Genomic DNA, 9280 nt, shown 5'->3' with positions numbered 1-9280 from the left:
CAAATTCCTCTTGCAGCTTGCTTTCATTGATTGGAATGTAACCTACTGTCCTATAGTCTGTAACATGCCAGCACATGTGCTAGCAGCTCCTGGTAGGCGTGGTGTTTACGGTGTCCAACATGTGTGGTTGGTTAACCTCCCGAGTGATGTAACCGATGTCGTGATCGCCGATTTGGTCGATCCCAGGTGATTTTGGAATGCAAGGTGTTCCAGTTCAAGAAAAATTGTATGGTTTGCCAATTTCACAGAACCCACGCGATGCGGCACAAAGTTGTAATACTCCACTCCATCTCCCGTCTTCATGTAAATAGCTCCCAAGCCGAGAGAAAAGGGAAAAGAAAGAATATGCACTCCACACTGCAACACATAGGTCTTCATTTCACCTCAACATATATCTGTGTTTGACCTTGCCACACGCATCTCATGTTTAACCTCGACATACAACTTGAATAATGTCACAGATCGATGGCATCTGAATTACACTGCTTTAGACCCATAGATACTATTGATCAGATGTGCGTATTCAAGCCATATATCCATACTTAAAACAACATCAGTTATAAGAACCAAGGTTGTGGTTATCAAACATTCAAACTCCATGCTTAACGAACAAGAGGGCGGTCGAACCCTTGACCGAACTGGGAACAAACATATTACAGTTTGAAACTTGCACAAGACAAGGTCGGAGATCTGAAGCAAGACAAGAACTTATCCGTGAAACACAGGAGGTGACCCAATTGGATTCCCTGCAGTCACAAGCATCCAATAAACAACTGTTAACTTCACTACTAATCGTATGATAAAAGCTTCACTTAACTAAGATGATCGCATAAGAATAGCATTAACTTTAATTAACTGGTTGCATCCTGTACTTGTTAGCGTTTCCTCTCAAACTGTAACCCAACAGGCAAGCCAGCTTGACTAGCGAATAAAAGCTCTTTTTAGTTGGTTTGCCTAAGGTGTCCATGAGGACGTGACATTCAAACAGCTCCACCAACAATTAGTAACAGTATAGCTGTTCAATATAGTGCCGTTAATTCGGTGTAAAAAAATCAGCTGTGGATGACAAAGACCAAATGTTGAAAAATTGAGTAAGAAAGCAAAAACATATGCACTCACCGCTGCCACTTTTAGGGCCACCGTCGGGGACTGGAGCAGCAGCACCGGTACCACCACCACCACTGGAAGGGCCAGGGGTGGGGGTGCCTTGAGCAGCAACACCGGTTGGAAGGCCAGGGTCAGGGGTGCTTTGAGCAGCAGGAGAGGCCGAGAGCGGAGAGCCAACTAGTGGTTTCGTCGCCATTGCTGCCAATCTCAAAGCTCGCTCTTTTTACCGCTTCAGGAATCAGGAGCAGTTGGCTTGATGAGGCACAAGTCAAGAATGCTAGGCACCAAATGTGTGCATATATAATGTGCATCATCCCATGGAGGGTGGCATGAGCGTCATCCATTGAGCAGTTGAAGCCAGAAACTTACTACTATAGTCCAAGTGGCTAGATGGAGCGATCAACTTGTGTACCATCATGGCACCTTCCTCAATGGAGCGATCAACTTGTGTACCATCACGGCACCTTCCTCGATATAATCCAATAAGGCATGTGCGACAAACTGTGCTCGTATCAAGTATCAACATCACATAAAATTAAAATTAGAAGTCGGTATCTTTGTTTCTAGAATGTGCAAAAGACGTGTATCTATTCTATAAAGTATCACTACAAGACGGCAATTCAAACTTGCCAAGATCAGTGAAGCTTGGCAGCCAAACCAACCACCACAACTGAAACAGAAAGTGACCACTCATATAAACAAGTGGTTTTGCATCATAGTAAATTAAGCTAGTTTGGTAAAGTTCGCCACAATCAAATTATTTACAACTGGAACTTAATATGGTTAGCACCATGCAACCGTCTGTGAGTAGCACATTTGCGCACAGTGCTCCTACAAATGTTGGAAAGTTCTTGTGAGGTGCAGAATAAAGACGGTGCCATTTTGTCTGTTACTCTGTTACTGGTAAACACCCAGGCAAAAAGATTGCAGTCTACTCTACTGATATTTAAATGGTAAATCCTAAAGATAGGTTCTGCCTGAGAATTGTTCGCCATACCTTTTCAAAAAAGTTTGTATTGGATTCATCCCTTTCGCGTTCGAGTTTGACTTAGCCATTTCCGGCGGCTTGGGCTTAAAAAACAATTCTTTGACTAATATAATCGAGAAACACGTGGCATGAAAACAACTTTCAATCTGCCAGTACTGACTTCTGAGTCCCTAACCTGCCAAGATCAATAGTGAATCAATAAATCAGTACTGTATATTCAAAAGCACTTAGTAGAGATATATAAAGAGCATCATATGGCAATGCAAACGCATGTCTCAACCAACTTGGTTTTTTTTGGAAAAGGAACTTGCCAACTTGTTGCCCTTTTGACTGTTGACTCAGAAGTACATTCCCCCCCCCCCCCCCCCCCCCCACACACACACATACAGAAAGCGCTGTGATGCGCATAAATCCAAATTAATGAAGCTAAAACACACACATGAAGCAATTTTCATCTAGGTACTCACATGGAACCATCTTTCCCTACACTGCTTCTTTCTCTGTCGACCATTTTGGTGGCCTTGTTCTTCCCCTGCACGCACTCCCTCGATCAGAGGCGGAGGACGAATTTTTTTTAAGGTGTGGCGAAGTCTTAAGGAAAGAATTTTTTTGATGCAAATCAAAAGAGTCAATACACATTACAAACGGAAACCCCAATACAATGAAAATGTAGGCATATTTCAATAGGAAAATAACCTAAAACAAACCAATAATGAAGATTTCAATGGCGTCTAGAACTGCGCCAGTTGGGCATCTTATTAGCTTTTATGCATAATCATCTAAAAACAAAAACTTGTGCGTCCACAGTACACTAGCATGAATGAAAAAATATAGACAAACTTTCCACCATATTGTACAAGGTCGCTACATAAATTTTTATCCGTTATATTCAGAATTACTGTAGTTGGTTCAGATCCTGCAGAATTGACAGAAGAAAAATTGCCAATACCCAACAAAGTGGCTGCAATTAGTCCTCTGGTTCGTACACCGGGGAATGGCCAGGAAAATTCCCAACTGCCGTCGTCTGCTGGAACTTGCTTCTACCGCCACTGAAGCCGCCGCTTGCTTCCTTCGCTGGAGCTTGCTGCGGCAGCCCTATAAGCCCCCAGCCTGCCGCCGCCGTCAGCTGCCCCCGTCATCAGTCGCCCGCCTGGTTCTCGCGACATGGCCAGCAGCCGCCATCGCGCTAGCTGCTTAGGGTTGCGTCGCGTCTGGGTAGAGTTGGTCGCGTGCGTGCGTGTGCGTTGTGTGTGTGGCCGCTCGATCGAATCAAACCTTTTTTTAGACACTCTCAATGGAATCGAACCTGTCGTGCCTGCCTGCGTGGCCCAACAGCTGGATGCGTCAGCCCATCAGGCCAGCGCTGCTGGCTGCGGTCGAACGAAACAGCCGATGCCGATCCAGAGTCTGCCGATCGATAGATGCATAGGTATAAAAAAAAATTGCCCCAGAATCAAGGTATGGCGGATGCCATACCCTGCCCACCGGAGCCCTCCGCCAGTGCCCTCGATGCCGCAGCTCCATCTTGGAACAACTCTGACGCCGACCAACAGACGCTCCTCTGCCTCAAGTCTGGCCTTGCCAGCAACCTCACCACTAGAGCGCTGGCAACATGGCGACACGACTCCCAGAGCTTCTGTCAATGGCGCGGTGTGACATGCAGCACCGTGCAGAGCGCAGCACCTCGTGTTGTTGCGCTAGACCTCATGTCGCTGAACCTTACCGGTCAGATTCCTCCTTGCATTGGCAACCTCAGTTTCTTGACCAGGATAAACATGCCGGACAATAAGATCAGTGGCAGCATTCCCCCGGAGATAGGCCGCCTGGCACAACTCAGACAACTAAACCTCAGCATCAACTCCATAGGCGGCATGATCCCCGATGCACTGTCAATGTGTTCCCGCCTGGAGATCATAAGCCTGTCAAGCAACCTCCTGGAAGGTGAGATCCCTTCAGCTCTTGCTCAAAGTTCATCCCTCGAACAGCTTGTCCTCAGTGACAACTTTCTTCAGGGGCACATACCACCCGGGTTTGCCTTGCTTCCGAACCTTTCTATATTATCCTTTGCTAGGAACAAGCTTTCAGGCACCATTCCTCGGTTCCTAGGAGGCAACTCGCGTCTTACCAAGCTTGCTCTCGACAACAATGCGTTCACAGGAGAAATTCCACGCTTCCTAGTGAATTCCTCCTCGCTTGCTTACCTCAACCTTGCATCAAACAAGCTCCGTGGAGAGATCCCTCCTGCACTATTCAATAGCTCATTGCTTTACACCTTAAATCTCTCTTACAATGGTTTTTCCGGGTCAATCCCGTCCTTCGCTCATGCATCCTCTCCCTTGAAATATCTTAGCTTGACTAGCAATAACCTTTCAGGGAGCATACCTAGCTCATTAGGGAACTTTTCCTCCCTATCCTTCCTATTGCTTGCTCTGAACAACTTACAAGAGAGCATTCCAGAGAGCTTAGGTAGCCTTGCAGGTTTGCAAGTATTAGACATGACATATAACAACTTGTCAGGCACAGTTCAACTATATATGCAATCCCATCTCTAACTTATCTTGGCCTTGGAGCCAACCAGCTATCTGGGAGAATTCCAACCAACATTGGCTATACACTTCTGAGAATTCAGATGTTGGTAATGCAAGGTAACCAGTTTGATGGCCCAGTACCTGCTTCTTTGGCAAATGCCTCTGACCTAAAATACCTTGGCCTCCGCAATAACGCATTCAGTGGTATCATTCCTTCTCTGGGGTCTTTGACAAACTTGGTCACTCTAGATCTGGGTGACAATCTGCTTGAAGCTGGTGACTGGACTTTCTTGTCCTCACTAACAAGTTGCACCCAGTTGCAAAAGTTATACTTGGATAGGAATAATCTTCAAGGAGAGTTACCTACTTCCATTGGCAATCTTCCGAAAAACTTACAGTGGTTGCTTCTGAATGATAACCAAATAACTAGTTTCATACATCCAGATATAGGAAATCTCAGCAGTCTCACTCTTATTCATATGGAGAGAAATTTCCTCTCAGGGAATATTCCTGCTACACTTGGAAATATTCAGACTCTGTTTGTCCTGAATTTAGCAGAAAACAAATTTTCTGGAGAAGTCCCACGATCAATTGGAAACCTTGAGAAGCTAAGTGAACTTTATCTGCAGAAGAACATATTAAGTGGGTCGATACCTGCCAGTTTAGCAGGATGCAGAAGCCTGACTAGACTAAACCTTTCTTGTAATACCTTTCATGGAAGCATCCCTCCAAAACTGTTTTCTATTTCCTCACTTTCTGAAGGCTTAGACTTGTCATATAACCAACTAACTGGACTGATACCATCAGAAGTTAGCAGCTTAAATAATCTTGAGCTCCTTAATCTCCAACAACCAGCTATCTGGAAAAATTCCCAACAGTCTCGGCCAGTGCCTTCACTTGGAGTCGCTTCGTTTGGATGCAAATTATCTTGAAGGTGGCATTCCTGGATCTTTTATGAACCTGCGAGGCGTTGTTGAGATGGATCTGTCGCAGAACAGCTTGTCTGGTGAAATTCCAAGCTTCTTCGAGTCATTCAGCTCTTTGCAGCTTCTGAATCTGTCCTTCAACAACTTTCAAGGGCCAGTACCTACAACTGGTGTGTTTGGCAATTCAAGTCTGGTGCTCATCCAAGGAAACAAAAATCTGTGCACAAATTCTCAAATGCTGCAACTACAACCTTGTATTAAGTCCACATTCAAAAGAAAAAGGAGTTCATATGTTCTAATGGTGGTGGTCCCTATTGTTACCATTGTTCTAGTCTCACTCATATGTGCCATAGCCATTGTACACAGAAAGCGGGAAGCAACTAAACAACCAATCAACCAGCAGTCCGAGGGGTGGAAAAGATTTTCATATCATGATCTATACAAGGCAACAGGTGGTTTCTCTTCTATTAACCTGGTTGGAGAGCGAGGGTGTGGATCTGTCTATAGAGGTACATTCTTGGCTGAACCCCGCATAGCTGCAGTCAAGGTGTTCAGGCTTGATCAAGATGGAGCATCAAAAAGTTTCATTGCTGAGTGTGAGGCCCTGAAAAACACACGCCATCGAAATCTCGTAAGGGCGATAAGCATGTGTTCTACATTTGATCCATCAGGAAATGAGTCCAAAGCTCTAGTTCTTGAGCACATGTCAAATGGTAGCCTAGAAAGTTGGCTTCATCCAGTAACAGAAAATCATGGCTCAAAAAGGCCACTGAATCTTGGGTTAAGGATAAGAATTGCGACGGATATAGCTGCTGCCTTGGACTATCTCCATAACAGATGCATGCCTCCTTTGATCCATTGTGATCTAAAGCCAAGCAATGTCCTTTTGGACGATGACATGTGTGCTCGTGTTGGTGACTTTGGATTAGCAAAGTTTCTTTATGACCATCCATCCAAAAGCTTGATAGGGGCAAGAGGATCAATTGGATACATTGCACCAGGTTAGTAGACATTTCATTCTTTTATTGTCAATATATTCAAATTAAGTTGTACTTCCTTGAAAAATCATGTTTACCCCCTGCCCATTATTTCTAAAAGGAAACCATGTTTACCTTTATCAAAAAAATGATGTACTGGAGCACCAGAATTATGTACCTAAATTAAGTGTCCAATGCATATGCTTTCAGTAAAAAAACAAATACAGTCATTTCAAAAATAAATATTACCTAATGATTAAGCAGTTGAAAGGATTTCACAGGACATATTTGCAAATTTTGCAGAGTATGGCATGGGTAGCAACATGTCTACTGAGGGGGATGTCTACAGCTATGGAATTATTCTGCTAGAAATGCTGATGGGAAAGAACCCAACAGATGAGATGTTTAAGGATGGACATGGTCTCCACAAGTTTGTGGAACTGGCATTTCCTCACAAGATTGGTGATATTCTAGAGCCCAATTTTATTCCACAATACCAGGACGAACACACAAGTAAACCTTCAGGCAATGGGACACATGTAATGGTCGGCGTGCAAGAATGTACAATGCAACTGGTGAAACTAGGTCTGAAATGCTCTGTGGATTCACCAAAAGACCGACCAACTATGCAAGAAGTTTATACTGAAGTCATGTCAATCAAAGAAACATTTTTAGGACTACATGAGCGAATAAATGAAATATCTGTAATTCCTTTGTTCGAATAAAATCCATCAAAATTTTCATCTGTAAGTACATTCAGCAGTTTTACTCTAATTTGTATGTTTACACTGCTTGTGGGTCCTGTGGCTTTGAGTTCAAGGGAAATGTCAGGAAGAAAAAGTTGAATAAACTAACTATTTCATACAGTACTTTAAAGGAAAATGTGCAAAAGTCAGTTACCACGGCATACTCTGAAAAAATTGGGTTAAAAGCAGCACTTGCCTAAAAAGCACTATATTCCTGATGTTTATTCATTTACTTTCTTCGCCGTTGACCTTCACAATATTTGAGCGAAGAACTTTACCCAGTAACCTCTAGTATCAGTAAAACGGTAACTAGCATGAAAATATGTTTTGATAGCCTGCCTGATAAATAAGTATCATGTTTACCTGACAAACTAGACGGTCTAACAGAGTAGAATGAAATTTTCGAAATAGTACGTTCGTGGAGTAACATACTAGCATCCGACATTTCTAACAGAATTATCAAAATATGTACAGACACATGCAACAAAATTTCGAGAAATCCCAACAGTTTCCTCTAGTGCTGATGCGGTTAGACGAGTCGATGGAGAATCAGAGGAAACAGGGCGATCGATTTGGAAGCAACCGCTCTTTTCCCCCAACGAATTTCACGGAAGCGAAGAAGATAGTATGCTCAGACCTGCTCTTTCTCTTTGACGCGGAACGCAGACACAGGATATGGTCGTTGCTTGTCCTCGCCGCGGCCGAACTTGGCCGGCGGTGCGGGTGGCACGATCTGTCGGCTTGAACCCTAGACGGCGGCAGCAGTCGCCTCCGCAAGCTCCTGCCGCTGCCTCTGGATCTTCTCTATATTTATTTATTTATTGAGAAAGCTGCCTCTTCACCTTGCCGCCGCGAAGGAAAAATTGGGGGAGAGACATTCAGAACGGAATATGACGAACGAACGAAGGGCGCAATGGGCGCAGCGCACAAAAAAACTCAAATGATGTCACACGTGTGGCACCGGCACGAAGCACTCCTGTCCTTTTTACAGCATGGACTTGGCAAATTCCGCGTCACAAACGGCCGCGGATGCGACCGGGCGGCCCGCGGACGCATCGAGACAAGCCTTCATATTATAAAAAAAAAAGTTTTCGCCTCATTTTATATACAAAGCAAATTGTCCAAACCAAGCATTCAACAAAAGATCACATCACACACACGCATGAAATGTCAATACAAATACAGGGTATCGAATGGGTTAATGCTGAGGGCACAGCTCAACAAGCCCCAAAAATAGAAAACACACACGACACAACTAGTCAAAGCCCATGGAGCGTGTTACGGGTCCAGCTCTTCATATTTCTGTCCTGGCATTCATATATCTCAAATCCGGACTCTCAAATTCATGCAAATACATGCACGTCGATCATACAAGAGCACGTAAATAGCAAATGTTGGTACGAAGCATAGATAGCGTTTACATAAAATTTATTTTAAGTGTCAAACTCAAGCATTGTCTCCTTGGTTGCCATTGTGGGTCCATATGTGATCCACAAGATCATTGAGTAGTTGCGTGTGCATCTGCTGATATCGAAGATTCTGATATATCTGCAGAAAGTTCATCAGCTGAGCCGAGGAGCTGGACGAGCCCTCATATTTCGGTCTCGGCATTTATATATCTCAAATCCGGACTCTCAAATTCATGCAAATACATGCATGTCGATCATACAAAAGCATCGTAAATAGCAAATGTTGGTATGAAGCATAGATAGCGTTTACATAAAATTTATTTTAAGTGTCAAACTCAAGCATTGTCTCCTTGTTATCATTTTCATTGAGTAGTTGCGTGTGCACCTGCTGATCTCAAAGATTTTGATGCATACACAGAAAGTTCATCAGTTGAACCATATCTTGATCTTCTGAGATTTTAACTTGTTCTCCGGGTGCTTCGAAATCATGGGCTTAGGTTACACCATCACTCTCATTCTCGACAATCATATTGTGCAGAATAACACAACATGTCATCGGTTGCCATAAAGTTTCTGATTCAACATCATTGCAGTGCTCC

The 9280-nt window shown here is 43.8% G+C and overlaps 1 long non-coding RNA gene and 1 pseudogene across 2 annotated transcripts; one reads left to right on the top strand and one right to left on the bottom strand.

Moving 5' to 3' along the window:
- Positions 1 to 358: 358 nt before the first annotated feature.
- Positions 359 to 8163, bottom strand: LOC125522037 (uncharacterized). Of its 2 annotated transcripts, XR_015610222.1 has the most exons (5): positions 7910 to 8155; positions 2563 to 2627; positions 2105 to 2270; positions 1120 to 1608; positions 359 to 746 (listed from the first exon to the last, which is right to left on the bottom strand). It is a non-coding gene; the product is annotated as an uncharacterized LOC125522037 (long non-coding RNA). The 2 variants fall into 2 exon arrangements; XR_015610223.1 differs by lacking the exon at positions 2563 to 2627 and having other exon boundaries at positions 7910 to 8163.
- Positions 2535 to 7475, top strand: LOC125522036 (receptor kinase-like protein Xa21; annotated as a pseudogene).
- Positions 8164 to 9280: the final 1117 nt, after the last annotated feature.

The sequence above is a fragment of the Triticum urartu genome, chromosome 7A (assembly GCF_056163025.1).
Source record: "Triticum urartu cultivar PI428250 chromosome 7A, HENAU_Tu73, whole genome shotgun sequence".
Taxonomy (NCBI): Eukaryota; Viridiplantae; Streptophyta; class Magnoliopsida; order Poales; family Poaceae; genus Triticum; species Triticum urartu.
This window is presented reverse-complemented; position numbering and strand designations above follow the sequence as displayed.